The 16,778-nt window shown below is 42.1% G+C and overlaps 1 pseudogene; it reads right to left on the bottom strand.

Moving 5' to 3' along the window:
• Window positions 1–13,377: 13,377 nt before the first annotated feature.
• On the bottom strand, window positions 13,378–14,865 carry LOC117393498 (tubulin alpha-8 chain-like; annotated as a pseudogene).
• Between the last annotated feature and the right edge of the window lie 1,913 nt (window positions 14,866–16,778).

The raw sequence follows: 16,778 nt of genomic DNA, 5'->3' as shown, positions 1-16,778 counted from the left end.
CTTTTCCTTCCTTGGCCTCTTCTCCTTTCTTGTGGCTCATCCTCCTCCCACTGCTGTTGCTGCTGCTGCTCCTGCTCCACCTCCTCTTCCTCCTCCAGCGGCTGCTGCGAGGCAGTACTTGGCCCTGGTGTGTCCTCAGGGATAGAGGCAATGAGGACAGGGGGGTTGATGGAGGCCCTCTGCCCCAACACCTCATCCATGAGGACAAACCAGGGCCAAGTTTCAGCTGTCGCCTTCCCTGCCACACCTTCCCTGCTTTTTGGATACTTGCAGTCCTTTGACAGAATAAATATTAATACAAGACATTTGAAAACAAAATTAACACAATGGTTTATAAGTACAAATGAAAACAGTACACGTTCAGATCATGTACATACTTTATATTTCTTTTGTAAGTTTTCCCACTTTTTCTTGGCCTGAAGGGGGGTGACCTTCCCCTCCAGGCCCATCTTCTGCAGTATTGTTGTTGAGTGACACACAAAAACATTGACAATTTACCCAATTATAAATACAGCAGCGTATAATACATTGACAATCAGAATGTTCTACAACACTGTTAAACATTTCCTACAGTTACTTGTTCAGTTACTATGCAGCACATTCTATCATTCCATTTATGTAGTTCATTATGTCTTTTTTAATATATTTTTGAGTCCGCTTCCCCCGCCTCGGAGGTGGAACACGAGGCCAGTCTCGTGCTCGTCCTCCTCACCGGTTCGACTGCTGCCGCCCGGGCATTAGGAGTGGGGCCGCACGCGGCCTCCTCCCCCCGATCGAGGGTGCGGCGTGAGTCAGCTTTCTCACCCGCCCCTACCACGGGCGCCCCCCCGCTCGTCAACTGGATGTCTGTCTCCGCTGACGGACCCTGAGCCTCCTCCTCTCCCACCCCAGTCTCTCAGAGCGCTCTCCGCGGGTGTCGGGGTGGTCTCCTCTCCCTTCCTCAGTGTCTCCCTGAGGGCCTCGTCTGCCTCCTCCTCCCGGCACGCGCACAGGTGGGAGAACATGCGACACTCTCTGCACTTAGGCGCCCTGGGCTCAGTGCACTCCCGCGCGTAATGGCCCTGTCCCCCGCAGTTCCTGCACAGAAAGTCCGGACAGTCCCTAAACACGTGATCGGGCCGCAAACACCCCCGACACACCCTCACCTGTCTGTCGTGCAGCACCCTGAAGTACTCAGGGCCCGCAGCGGTGTTAAACCTCACAGAATAAGGCAGAGACTGGACAGTGTCGGTGAATATTACCTTCACGAATCTGGTGCCGTCCGCCACGTCAGTCCCGGGCCACACTCTCCTCCGCACCTCTGAGACTGCGGAGACTCCCCAGGAGAGGAGCTTGGCCACGATCTCCTCATCCTCGATGTAGGCCGGCAGCCCCATGAAAGACGACCAGCTCATCCGCGGTGATGTCCCTCCCGTGCACTTTGGTCTCCCCAACACGGAAACCATCCAGTAGGCGCCCCTTCGCCTGCGTCGTCGTTACCGTCAACTCGTATTTTTCCTTGTTAATCTGCCGGAACGCCACCACATTACCAGCTATGCTCTTCGCCGCTTTCAGCAGGACCATCGGCGGCACCTCCTTCCCATCACACTCCAGGAATACGGTCATATCTTTGTCATATTTTCTATACTTCTTCGTGGGGGGTTGTTCCGGGGCCTTGGTCGTTGTGGGTGCGGGAGTCGTTGCCATGTTGTCCGTCCGGGGGGGGGCCGGCACCGTTTGCTCCATGGTAGGAGCAAACGATGCGGGAAACAAAAAACGTCTGCCTCCCAGTCAAGGGAACTGGGAGGGGACAAAATAAAGGCAAGAAACTGAATCAATAAGATAATTTAGGACAATGTAAACCGTAAAAGGCGAGGGGCAGAGGGCCGAACTCAGCGCCGCTCTCAGTGCCTACGTGGCACTACCCGCTACCCAGCAGCCCACGGGCCAACTCTGCTCAGCGTCCGAGATCAGACGAGATCGGGCGTGTTCAGAGTGGTGTGGCCATAAGATCTATTGGAGGACATAAAGAAGAGTTTTAAGTCGTTCCAGGCTGAGGAGCGTCGTGTGAGAAACGCCTCTAGTGCAGTGGCAGACTCGGCCGACACACGACAGGACACCAAGCGCAAACTGAGCACGTGCAGCGGCGAGGGTCTGCTGGGGCCCCTGGAGAAGAAGGTCAAAGCTCTGAGCCTCGTCAACTTTAACAAACAGGTGAAACAAACAGGTTTTACAACTTATCTGATGTTTTATAGAAACAGGCATTTAAAGGTGCACTGTGTAACTTTTGTAGTATAGGGACCGTCACCTTCTTGTGTACAGGGAGATGTTATTGCTGAATAATTCAATCTGTTTTGATATTTAACATGATATCCGCATCAAATAAAACTTGTATGATTAATATTAGTAAAATCCATTATTACCTGAGTTCAGCAAACTATTTTTACCCAGATTTGTAAAGTAAGTTACTTTAAATAATATTACTCAAACAAAAGAAAAAAAAAAGTATTTGGGACAGTTACTACTGAAGTAAGAGGAAGTTAAAGAGTAACTGTTGGGACGTAACATCTGATTTATAATGTGATGGTAAAGTAATTGGAAAGGTTAAAACATTAAATAATGCACAAATCTGGTATTTTCTAACAATAAACACTTGTATCTCTTGGAGAATTACTCACTAGGCCTAGTGTTTCATGACAGTTAACATCCCTAATTCTGAACACAAAAGCAAAGATAGAGCCCAGGACTCTGTCCCTCACACTGCCGTCTGTTTGTTGTTGCAGATCTGTGGTGGCCCTGGCCTGGACTGCTCTGGCTGTGGAGGAGCTTCGTGTCTGACCTGGTTCTTTCGCAGAAAATGTGGCGGTCCAGGTTGCGACGGCATCGTTTCCCTAACTCAGGAAACCATTGAAACGGCCAAAAAAACACAAGACGCAATCAACAATCTGCCTCTGAAAATACAAGAGGCCAAAGACGAGGTAGATTCACATTAGAGCTGTTTCTTGGCTAAGGAAATCCTTGGTCGCCCCCTTTTAGTCAACTAAAGGGGGGCGTGGCTCAGAATAATCAAAAAGTGTTAAGTGTCACTATGATCTGACCTTGTGTCTGACTCAAACTGCACTCACAAGACTACACACGCACTGCCTACGCAGAAAAAGATTGTATGTAAAAGGAAGGTTAAACTCATCATTCACTCCATTTAAGGGCCCATATTACACTATTTTCTGATCTATGTTCTAATGTTGTTTCCTCATCACAAACAGACCTGGAGTTGTGTTTTGTTTCATTCACACATGTTTAACACACAAACCCTGCATATTAGGCTGAGTTCTTCTCTCAAATAAAAAAACACTCCACTTGAAAACTACCACCACATGACATCACAAGGTGGAACGGAAGAAGAGTCAATTTTGCGTCACATAGAACCTTTCATCTTCAGCTAAATCATTCCATACATTCTCCTTTCTGCTGTTGTTCCACAGAAGCACTTCTATGAGCAAAATAAAATAATTAGTTGTTTTATCAAATTTTACATGAATTGACTAAAGCACTACAGCCCTACTTCACATTACTGCTGATCCACTGGAAAATCTCAAATCATCAAATTAGTCCAAATAGTTAGAAAACAATCTACCTTGATTTGAGACAATTTTGGCTGGATTTGATTGATTTAGAAATTTGAAAGTGTGAAAAATGAGTGAGAAAATGTTTGTTTTTATTTTATGTGATACAAGGCATTTTAAGCTTATTCCATTGTTTTGTTTTGTTTTTACAGTCAAAATATACTCAGATCAAATTGCTAACTTATGACATTTTTTAAAGTTTTTTTTAGGATTTCAGTCTACTAATAGATACTAAAACTCACTTTGTAAAGCACAGTCTGTACAGAAATAAATTCAAAGTGCTTTACAGAATAAAAAAGACATTAAAACCACAATACAAACAAATCAAAACATTACTCATTGTAAAATTGACAGTAAAAGACGGGTGCAGAATTCAAACTTTTCAGTCATATGCACAGCTGAACAGAACCATTTGGAGCCTGGATTTAAACATTAGATTTAGTATCTATACTGCAAAATAAAATCACATTTATAGGCCAAAGTTGAGATTGCGTGATGGTTTTCAGATGGAAAGAGTGAATCAAACGGCTCAAGAGACTAAAGTCCAGTCCAGAGACCTGCAGGACCGGATCAGCTCCAGTAAAGAGTCTTACGAGAAAGACAAGAACCAAATCAAAGAACTCAAGAAGGTCAAGGACTACCTACTGGGTCAGTATCACGATATATTATTATGTAACTTTAGTGATGGAGAGTCCACCACCGTCAGGTAATGCAACCATGGCAAGTTACAGGTCATATCTGTGGAGAGGCTGCCCTGCTTTTGTAGCAACAACACCTGTAAAATCAGTTTCTGCCAGAATATTTGGTGGAAATTGGTGGAAATCAGTATGGACTTGATTAAGTTTTATGTAATTTTATGGAACATATATAGATATATGAAACACACACAAACACACACACACCCCCACACACATCCCCACACCCCCCACACACACACACCCCCACCCACGCACGCATATATATAAAGTAGCTATAATCTATTTTGCCTATTGATAGTCAAAGGGAAACGTTAATTCCTTACTCCATTCAATCTAAAGAAAAATAAAGGGCTGCAACGACTACACCTTGATTTTTCACGTTCTACAATAAATAATTAAAAATAACTTACGTAAATTACGTAACTTGTATAACTTACCTAACGTACGTAACTTACTTAGAAAGGTATGCGAATGGCAGCGAATTGGGACAAGACCTAAGACTTTCCCCACCCAACCCCTCCGACGGGACGTCTCCCCCACACGCACGCACACACGCGTGCACGCACCCCCCCACACACAGAGAGAGAGAGGACACACACACAGAGAGAGAGAGAGAGAGAGAGAGGACACACACACAAACACACACACACAACCCCAACCCTCCCACCACCACCCAGGGTTATTATATTTTTATTTATTTTAAAAAATATCCCATAGGACCCCCCACCCTCCCACCCCAACCCAACCCTCCACCTACCCTGTCATCCCTCCCAACCCCGCCCCCCAGAGTCCTCCTCCATTTTGTATTTTTTTTATTTATTTTATTGTCATCAATGGGACTGGGGTCTCCACACCCCCCCCCCCCCACACCCCCCCTCCCCATCCCATCCTATCCCATAGGACCCCCCACCCTCCCACCCCAACTCAACCCTCCAACCTACCCTGTCATCCCTCCCAACCCCGCCCCCCAGAGTCCTCCTCCATTTTGTATTTTTTAAATTAATTTTATTGTCATCAATGGGATGACAATAATTGCCATCCCATAGGAATGGCAGCATAGGTTCATGCTGCGACTCGGGGGGTCCTGGTAACCCCCCCACCGCTCGGGGGGTCCTGGTGACCCCATCAAAGTCTTTCTCCGTTGATTTAGTTATTTTATTTTATTTTTTTTCCACAAACGGACTTGTGGGGTCTCCGGGACCCCCGGCGCTCCACTATAGGTTCACGCTGCGACTCGGGGGGTCCTGGTAACCCCCTTGGGGAGCACAAGGGTTAAATAATTGGCTAATGGTTGAGTAATACGGCGTAATTTTATGATTTTATTTTGAAGCGCATTTATTTATTTGTAGAGTTTGTTGGACTTGCATTTTAAATTCGCGCGTTCCTTTTTTATAAGCTAAGCCTTTTACATTGTGCTTTCAGCACACCTGTGAGACGCCCACAAGTGTTTTATGGCTGGTGGAAGACGAGGGACGTGCCTGCAGAACAAGCCGCAGATGAGCCGTGCGCACCGCGGACCAACCCGCACAGACCTGTGGCACCGGAGCACAGAGCCCCGTCGGCCCCGTGGAGCACAGAGCCCCGTCGGCCCCGTGGAGCACAGAGCCCCGTCGGCCCCGTGGAGCACAGAGCCCCGTCAGCCCCGTGAGGATCTTGGGGCGTGTTGGAGTTGAGCCTTGAGCGGTTGTTTTTGACCGCGTGGTGCGCCAGGCTGGAGGTGATGTGAGTGAAGGTGTCACTGTCGTCGGCCCAAAAGTTCCGTAGTTTTCCCATCTCGTGCTTATTCGACGTGTTTTTCCAAAAAGCAGCGTAGAAACGTGACTTATACTAATATTGTGAATGTAAATCACAATGTGGAATCTACTGTACTCTTTATTTTGAAAAATGACCGGATTCTCTCGGTTACATTTCCGTCACTTGAGCGCCGACAACTTAACCACTTAACGTTCCGACGGCCCGCGGGCGTGAAAAGACGAGACTGGATATAAAGATCCGCGCGTAATTTTACGCGCGCGTATTGCGTAATTTTACGCAGCAGTTTTGCGTTTTAAACATGACGAAACGGACAAAACAAAGGAAGTGCGCGACCGAGGACACTGTGGATGTTTGTACAAGTTAAACTAGAGGCATCTGGACCCAGAGCGGTTCGTGAAGATCTCATGGTGGACTCAGGAGCAGAGGACCTGATGTGCTGATGGACTGGATGCTGTTCCTGATCGGTAAGTGGGGTTTATTCTGCTATTAACTTAATTGTGGGTCAAACGTGTATCATGTGTAATCATTAGCATTAGCTAATGCCAATCTGCGCCCCCGACCACCACCAATCATCACGCACACACGCACTTGGGTGAAGTGTCTTGCCTAAGGACACAATGACAGAAATTGGTCCGAGTGGGACTCAAAAGCTCTAACCACTGAGCCACTGTTGCAGAATGACTGTCTCACTGTTCAATCATGTACAGTGTGTTCTCAGTTTCCAGTGTGTGTTTGTTCACTGTTTGCAGTGTGTGGTTTGTAAATATATATTTATTTTGACCCATAGCACTTGTTTTGACTGTATTTTATATACAAATATACATTTTATATTGTGTTTTGATATGATATATAAATGTACAGTAATAGAGCAGCAGATTCATCTCAGTGTGAGTTTTCAGTAGAGCCTCACTGATGTCTGTGGGTTGAAACATTCAAAAGTTATTGCACTTTTTCCAAATGTTCTCCAAATGTCTTCATTCAGATATGTTTGGAGAGGCCTGGACTTACTCATGATAAAATGATTGTAAAACTCTCATTTTTATAGGTATTGACCTCAAATTTGAAATGTAAGTGGTCAACAATCTTGTCATTTGAGATATAGTGTATTTTTGTGCTACTTACTGCAGCTTTCTACACCTTCATTTTCACAAAAAATATTTGGTGAGGATGAGAATTTTTATTTTTTTATTTTTATGTGTGTTCCAAAGTGTATAAATTCTCAGCAGACAAACTTACAGTGATTCTGACACCTGTGGGTAAAATTATAGGGTCTTACCTTTACAAAGACCACAAACTAGTGCAGTTACTACTGAGGGTTCAATAATGGTGATTATTTTAATTTGGAGAGGTCAGAACAAAGGCAATTTCACCAAAATGACCCGGAATACGAAGGGGTTTTTAACCCACAAATTAGCAAAATGAGTAAAACACCCCCCCGGTCCACGGTAAAATTTTCAAGCGTTGGTCGGTCCGCGGTGATAAAAAGGTTGGGGACCACTGTTCTAAACCTGCTGCCCGTTCATGACAATAGGGCTCGTTCATATCGCTCACATGCGCGTTCACGTGCACGCTTTACCAGTGTAGCTGAAGCAAATGATTAAAAACACACGGATTTTGAGCTGAGAAAAAGTTTATGATCTGAAAATAGGTAAAAATTGCCACAAAATTTGACCGTTGTGAAAGTTGTAGGTGCCCTATCAGTCGAACACGAGCAGTTTGTGAAGTCCTTTCTGGGCAGGAGGGAATTTTTCGTTGTAGTACCAATGAGTGGCCACTAATCCAACTTAAGACAGCTCTAAACTAGCAATACCCTATTCAGATACTTTAATAGATCCGCACACTCCCTCAGTCAACTTCTATACACATGCATTGAAACTACTTAAGCTACATTCACACTGCAGGACATATCAGACTTTTTTTCTCATATGTGATCTGTATTTGATTTTTTCATGTCAGTGTAAACAGCTTTTTTTCAAATCTGACCCAGACTGCATTTGTATGTGTCATAAATCCAATATGTATTTCATATGACTGCAGTCTGAATGCTCATGCAACATACACGTCATAAATAAATACACACATATGTAGGCAAATGTTCTCCTGCTCATCCGAAAGTTATTAAAAAAGTCCATGTCTCATATCACAAAATCTTTGGCCTCTTCCTTCTTTGTGAAATCACTTGAAAGAACCTGAAATAGCCACAAATGCACCAGGATTGAGTCAAATAGAGGCCATGTTGATGTTGTTTTCTGGTGTCTGCATGTGGGTCACTTCGAGGTTAGATAGCAATCTCATTTTTGTTGTAATGTGAACAACTACATAAAAAAATGAAATACAAACAAGAAATATGAATTGGGCCACATACCCTGCAATGTGAACATAGCCACAGTTCTAAATCCTTTGAAGCTTCTTTCAACTTTACTGTGCCCCTCATTAAGTTTTCCCATGTTTCTACAGACCCTGATTTCTGTGATGAAGACTACAAACAAACTAGCTTGATTTCAGCTCATATCACCATTTCCTGTAATGATGTGTATGGCTTTATCTGTAAAGAGATGAACTACACCTGTGATACACTCTATGCCCCTTATGCTAAGTACACCATCAGTGATGTGAGGGCACTGGACAAGGGGGTCTACTGGTGCAGCAACAGATCACTGAGCGAAGACCACAGGGTGTCACGACAGAAAATACTACTTCAAGGTAGAAATATTACACCATGTTCCCAAATTTAAGGACATTTTACATAATTTTATCCATAGTAATAGCTTTGTTAAAGAACACATATTATGCAAAATTGACTTTTTATAGCCTTTTAATAATAATAACAACAGTAATAACGCCCTACATTTGTAATGAACTTGCTTGTTGAAGCCTCTAAAAGCACTTTTTTACCAGGTATATTGTTGTTTCCTAATCAAAAACATACCTGGAGTTGTATTTAGCTTCCTTTGCACGTTAAACACATATTATGCAAAATTAACTTTTTGCAGTTTTGTCCATGTTATACTATTGTCCCCTCATCAAAACCTGGAGTTGTATTTCACTTCATTTACACTTGTTTCATTAATCAATTAAAGTCATCTTCTCTGCACCTCAATGCTCCTTTTGCATTTTGCCTACAGTTAATACTGTACTCTGGTACTTCTCCTATACTTTTTAAGCCCATAAACCATCACCAAACTTATTCTACAGTCAAACTGTGTTCACAACAAACACGTGGCTCTATAAACATAGCATTCACAGAAGAAAAGGACTTCAGCTGGTTACTTTACTTTCTGATTGTTCTCTCCCATTCCTGACAGCAGAGGGAGCTCCATTGGTAACAGAATAGTTTATAGTCTAAATGCAGTTAAAGTTAAAGTTATTTTAACTTAGAAAATGTGAAATACTTATCGTGAGGTGGCGAAAAGCATGTACAAAGTAGTGATGGAACTTTTGGCTCTTTGATTTGAATCCTTTTGATCCATTCAAAAGACTGGCTCTTTTGCAATTCATTTATATGAGAGAAGCCAATGTAACCGACAAACTATTCATAGAGAGAAAAGACCAAGACTCAGATCTGTTTAAAATGGTTTATAGTGAGAGTGTGTGTTTGGAATTATGCATCTAATTAAACTGTTACTATGATGTCAAAATGTTTTGTTTTTTTGTGCAGAAACGTCTCACTTATATTGTTTGCTCTGCTTCTGTGCTGATTCTTGTGTTGGTTCAATGTTAATCTAAAAATTTGAAACAAAAAGATTTGGTTCTTTTAAAAAAAAAACCTGCTCCAGTCGTTCATGTTAAAGGAATAAGGGGAATAAGAGCCAAGAATGTATTATGTGTTCTTTAGACGGTTAGGATGTATATTAGGACCTGGGATTCAGTTGGTTCACAGATACTTACTTCTCTATTTATTTAGTCTTATTTAGGCTGGCTAGTGTGTTTATGTTTTACTTATGTTTTATTTACTTGTTTAGTTTTGACTTATTTTATTATTTATTGATTATTTTATTATTTATTGGTTATTTATTTTATTATTTATTGACTTATTTATTAGTTTTGACTTATTTTATTATTTTTAATCATTTTAGATTTGCCAGTGTTTCCTCTGAGGAGCCCTCTGCACCGGGAGCTGTGGTTGGCTGTGGCTGCTGGGCCCTGGCTCGTGGGCCCTGGAGGTTTGGTCTTGACCTCATCTCTTCTCGGGGCCCTGGGCTGGTGTCCTGTGGCTGTGGGTGACCCTGTTCCTGGTGCAGATGGTTCCTCTGGTGGCACTCTCTCATCTGGTTCATCTTTATCCAGCCTGTTCCACTTAAACATATTTTAAATGAAACTGAGGTATTTTAACATGTGTTGAGGTGGGGGGTGGGAGTGTGTGTTGGGGTGGGGGGTTGTTTGGTGCAAACTCCACTTAATGTTATTCTCTTCAGTCTTTGCAGAAATTGTAGATGTGCCGGGCTGCTCTGGAGGCTGGGTTGAATTCATCTGGCCATATAAAGGAATGTATACAGAACACACAGTATCTACTCCAACACATGAGATATGCAGTAACGTGGATGATCAATGGGAGCAGGTGGGGCCATATCACCTGTACCACGACACCACAGGAAGATATCTGAAGATGACGGTGAGGCAGGTAACGTGTTGATACTGTCAGTATACAGTATATATAATGAAACTAGTGCCACTGATACAAAAACAGTAATGGAGGATAATCCCAGTAAAACATTTTTAAACAGACGGAGATGGAATGTTACGACGAGTATAAGGGTCACTTAAAAAAAAAAAAAAAAAAATGTGGGCGCTAAGAGAAAAAAAGTCGTATTATGAAAAAAAAAAAAAAAGTCGTATTATGAAAAAAAAAAAAAAAGTCATAGTATTACGGAAAAAAAAAAGTCGTAGTATTACGAGAAAAAAAGTCGTATTTTTATGAGAGTACAGGCTGATGTGCGTGAATGAGTGACCTATGCGTTATGGAGAATTTGGAGCATTTTGCATTCTGCAAGCGTTTGAGTTTGTTTCGTCGGAGGAACCATACAGATTTGGAAGAAATTGCTACTTTTGTGGAAGAGGAACTGGCTGGAAGTGGTCGGCTGCAGGGATATCGGTGGTTACACCGTAGAGCTATACAGAGGGGATTTGTTGTTTCTTAAACGATTCGAATTTTACTGAAAATATTGGATCCAAATGGGGTAGAGTTGCGAAGAAGGCGGCGTCTTCAGCAAAGACAGTACAGCGTAAGGGGGCCAAACGCATTGTGGCATTTGGATTGATATGATAAACTGAAGCCGTATGGCATCTGCATAAATGGCTGTATTGATGGCTTTAGTCGACACATTATGTGGATGGAGGCATACATTACTAACAGCGATCTGAAAGTAATTGCGGATTGATTAAAATTGCATTTGCAAACTTGGATTCATTCTGCAATTCATGAAAATCAAGCTCGGTTTATCATTTCAGTGAAAAGGAATATTTTTGGCACACCTTTAAATCAGCTACACTTGAAAAAAAAAAAATTAAAACACAAAGTTGAGGCTTCAAATGAGCTTTTATTAACTGGTTACAAACACAGGCAAAAGTCTGGTGCATTCACCAGTTGTCAGTCTTAGTTTTAGTTATTTTGTGGGGTAAAATTATATAACAAACAGCACCAGGCATTTCAGCCTAATAATAAAATTGGGTATGCACAACTAAATAGTTTGCCTGTGCAGTATCGTTGGCCCGGTGAACTGTGACTGAACGATCGTGAATAAATGAACAAGCCCCCTCAGTCCAAACTCGCATTTACAAATTGTACTGTATTGATTCTCATTATACAGTAGATATTTTCAGCTCTCTCCTCTTCCCCTCAAATCACATCATGCAGTAAGTCCAGAGTCAGGAGGAAAGTGTGCTCCTGGAGTCAAGAAGTCTGCTCTATAATTCCTTTTGTTGTCCTCCACATGTTTACTATGTTTATGAATATTTCAGATTTCTATTATACCATGAGTTCTCTGAAGAAGGCCTCAGCAGAAATGGATGAACGAACAATTCTCACCCAGCAGCTGTTGCATGAGCCATGATGAACTGGACAATAACAAAAATAGATTTTTGCACTGCAATGTCCCAGTGTTTCCTTCACTTAAAGTACTGAGTGATAGTATGTTAGAATTCCTGGATTCATGTCTCTAAATGGCTGAGGATGCTGTTTCAAAATTTTCTTTCATCAAGATTAGAAATTGAACAGATAATTATGGACACTTGAAGACACATCGTCCATTTATTTACTGCATGCTGGCGCTCCACTTTCAAAGACTAATCTTGTCTGGTATGGGCTGAAATAACCTTCTTCATATTTTTAACAGTGAACCATGGCCAGAGCTCTACACCTATTTAAACTTTCTAATGTGTAATCCTGTCTAATGTCAAATCCCTTTCCTTGTCACTCCCCTAAGGCTATTATGCAAGGAAATAAGCTGTACAACATTAACCGAGATGAAAATGGCCAGGAATTAAATTCTGTAGTAGCTACAATCAAAGATGTTTTGATGTCTTTGCCTAAAATGATTTACTGTATAGCATTTAATTTCTCAGTGGAGACCAGCAGGTGAAACCATAAGTCTAAGTACTGTTCAGATCTATGAAGATACAACCTAGTCCACAGTTAGAATGCTTGTTTTCAAAGTGGTGAAGTTCTGTTTAATGCCTTATGGTGGAACATCGCCCCCCAGTGTCTGTGTACACTAGTGTATGAGGGTGTGTGTGTGTGTGGGGGGGTGTGAATGAGTGAGTGGTTCATTGATCTAAGGTGCTTTGAGTGCCTTGAATATAGAAAATCACTATATAAAAATGTAACCATTTACCTTTTAATATTCCTGGCAAAGCAATAACCTCTGAGACAAGCAGGTAGTGACCCCTGGACCAGAAAAGTTGCAAAGTGCAACTTTTATGCTCAGGAGCAACAGTGGTCCCCTAACGTTTAGGTTTGGGTGTCTTGAAAGTCACTGAATCAAATGCTTTATTATTATTATATTGTATATATATATATATATAGAAGATTTAAGTGAGGTTTTGCATGAGTGAAAATAAAACTTAGTTGTTGTGGAGGGATAATAAATGGTAAATGTGAAAATGTTTATTATCCAACTATTCTTTACTATTTATTTTCCAGTAAATGACATACAGTGCACACATTTGTAAGAACAATGACCAAACATTACAAGTATCAAAAGATACCTATTCTAAAAATGTTTCTAAATGTGTCGACAACTGAAAAACAATGCATGTATGTCTAATGAGAGGGTAGAACTTATCACAAACAGAACATGGGACAGTTTTTCACATTTTAAAACAAGTTAATATTCCTCGCCCTCCTCTCCTTCTCCCTCCATGGAATCAGCACCCACTTCTTCATAATCCTTCTCTAGAGCAGCCATGTCCTCTCTGGCCTCAGAGAACTCTCCCTCCTCCATCCCTTCTCCTACGTACCAGTGGACAAAGGCACGCTTGGCGTACATCAGATCAAACTTGTGGTCGAGCCGAGCCCAGGCCTCAGCGATGGCCGTGGTGTTGCTCATCATGCACACAGCCCTCTGCACTCTGGCCAGGTCTCCTCCAGGGACCACAGTGGGAGGTTGGAAGTTGATGCCCACCTTGAAACGTGTGGGACACCAGTCTACAACCTGGATAGTGCGCTTGGCCTTAATGGAGGCAATAGCGGAGTTGACATCTTTGGGAACCACAGCCCCGCGGTAAAGCAGGCAGCAGGCCATGTACTTGCCGTGGCGAGGGTCACATTTGACCACCTGGTTGGCAGGCTCAAAGGAGGTGTTGGTTATTTCAGCCACTGTCAGTTGCTCATGAAAAGCCTTCTCAGCAGAGATGACTGGGGCATAGGTGGCCAAAGGGAAATGAATCCGAGGATACGGCACTAAGTTGGTCTGAAACTCGGTGAGATCCACATTGAGAGCACCATCAAAGCGAAGAGAAGCTGTAATGGAGGACACAATCTGACTCATGAGCCTGTTCAAATTGGTGTAGGTTGGGCGCTCAATATCAAGGTTTCTGCAGCAGATGTCATAGATGGCTTCATTATCGACCAGGAAGGCACAGTCTGAATGCTCCAGGGTGCTGTGTGTGGTCAGGATGGAGTTGTAGGGCTCCACCACAGCAGTGGACAGTCTCGGAGAAGGGTAGATGGAGAACTCCAGCTTGGACCTCTTGCCATATTTGACAGAAAGACGCTCCATCAGCAAAGACGTAAAGCCAGAGCCAGTTCCACCGCCAAAGCTGCGGAACACCAGGAAGCCGTGGAGACCAGTGCACTGGTCAGCCTAATGACAGATAGGAGATATAACATCATACATTTAACAACCATAAGGTATGACCAAAACACAAAACACAGTATACAGCGAATACAAATTTACCCACCAGTTTTCAGGTCCCTGTTAGCAGCATCTTCCTTTCCAGTGATGAGTTGCTCAGGGTGGAATAGCTGACGATAGGTTCCGGTACCGCACCTCATCTACAAATACATTAGATGCGAAATGGCAGTAGTCATTTTAGTAACAACCTAAGTACCAACAACTGACTTAAAAAGTGCTTTAAAATCTGACTTTACCTATTACAGTTGGCTCCAGGTCCACAAACACGGTTCTGGGCACATATTTTCCCGCTCCCCTTTCACTGAAAAAGGTGTCGAAAGAGTTGTCTCCTCCTCCCACAGTCTTTTCACTGGGCAGCTGTCCGTCAGGTTGAATGCCATGTTCCAGACAGTAAAGCTCCCAGCAAGAGTTTCCAATCTGAACACCAGCCTGCCCCACGTGGATGGAGATACACTCACGCTGAAACAGATCATACAAAATGTGAAATACTGTTGGAGGCAGCTAGAAACATATTTACAGCGTGTTTCAATTCTAATAAAATAGTAATAAAAGTAACACTGTGCTTAGCTAGTAAAGGCAGTGATGTTAGCAGTTAGCACTAATATCACATCACAAGTATTATAAAAATACTGATAACTCCAGACCGAAGTTTATAAATCGTTGCATTTGTGTCATTATTATAAAAGGTTATAACTTTGAAGGCAGTGTGTTGTTGATGCAATCACAAATACAATGCTATAACTGTTGCTAGGGGCAACGATAAAAAGTAATGCTTAGCCTCAGGCCATAAAAAGCGGGAAAATACATAAAAGTTCATAAAATCTGCACTAAACAATGATTAAATAACCACACAATAACTCAAAATTACCCCCAAAAATACTACATACACCCTAACACCTCACACACGATCATTATTTAGCACAAAGACACAAAAAACATCTGAACTAAAGTTAGCTAACGCCAGTTGATCAAATTCAATGGACGTTTAAAAAAAAAAAAACAAATAAAGATGAATACACAATGAAATGCCAATAAGCAAAGAAAAAAATGTACCATGACTGACGGTTTTGATCAATTTGACAGTAGCTATTAAACAGTCAAAGCAGGCAGCGCAGAAGCTCAAAGAAGAGGAGACGAGGTGAGGCCATTTTCAAAGCTTTTTTTTTTATTATTAATTGTTACTGTGCACAGTGGTAGCTAGTTCCAGAAACAGAGGGACAACCATTTCCAGTGTAATGTAATGTCTGTGAGGTTTGTGCTGAGTCACGCTAAAATCACTAAATCCTGACAGATCAGGCAGTGGACAGGGAGCTGCAGGTGGATGTCACTGACAACATATTAAAAACTTTACAAATGTGAAGAAAACTCCACTGGAGGACTCTTCTGTGTTTATAAAGGTACCTCTTTGTTTGTCAATGCTAATGCTAATTTCAAAGCCTAATAAGTATTTAAATAACACCACTGACTGATGTAATCTACACCTAAAAATAATTGGGTCGTCCTGACAACAAATCAAATTTTGTTATTATGTTACATTTAACATTTTAATAGGAGCTAGCATTAGCATTGACACACAAAGAAGTACCTTTCTATTGAATATCAGCACTGTTAGGTGTGTTCATATCAAAATGACGACTGGATTTGATCAGTTCACATCTCAAAAGTTTATTCCCCTGACAGATACAATCTAATACAGTACCCGGGGTCAAAATGATCTATCCCTCGTTTGTGCAGCAGGCGGTCTGTCTGCTTTTCCCTGGCCCCAAAGAATAAAATGTAACATGTAACATGAATATGCAAATATTGTGATGAGTAGGTTGACACCTTGGTTCCTCCTTCCAGCCTCGTTCACTTCTCCGGGCAGCACCGGTTTGTTTTTCGGCCTTGGATCTCATCCGGCTGCATTATCTCTGTGAAAGGAGTTTCTGCAAAGAACCGGCTGCCCCCCATAACTCACATCTTGCAATGTTGCCTTTAATATGGGAGTATTATACTCAGTGAATAGTTTCGGTGTTAGTACATATTGTTCAAACTTTAGCATGAACATGGTGCCCGTTAGATGACTTCAAAAAGAGTGCAATATTCAAAGGATACATGAATTGAGTATACACATAGTGGTTACATGACAATATTCAAAACTTCTATGATTTCACTGTCAAAAGATATATATGTAGATGTGATGCACCTAAGAAGCTTTATTCAATCAATATGCATTCAATAATTTTGATATATGTATTTGTAATGCAACTCAGAAGCTTTATTATTTGTCATACCCTTCAGCACCAATACTGAAAACTGACCTGGATATCGATTCCATGGTATCCTGATATCCTGATTTCCTGATTGGGCCTTTAACTGTGTGTAATAAGACC

This window comes from Periophthalmus magnuspinnatus, unplaced genomic scaffold (assembly GCF_009829125.3).
Source record: "Periophthalmus magnuspinnatus isolate fPerMag1 unplaced genomic scaffold, fPerMag1.2.pri scaffold_181_arrow_ctg1, whole genome shotgun sequence".
Taxonomy (NCBI): domain Eukaryota; kingdom Metazoa; phylum Chordata; class Actinopteri; order Gobiiformes; family Gobiidae; genus Periophthalmus; species Periophthalmus magnuspinnatus.
Note: the sequence above shows the minus strand (reverse complement) of the source record. Positions and strands in the feature narration are given on the sequence as shown.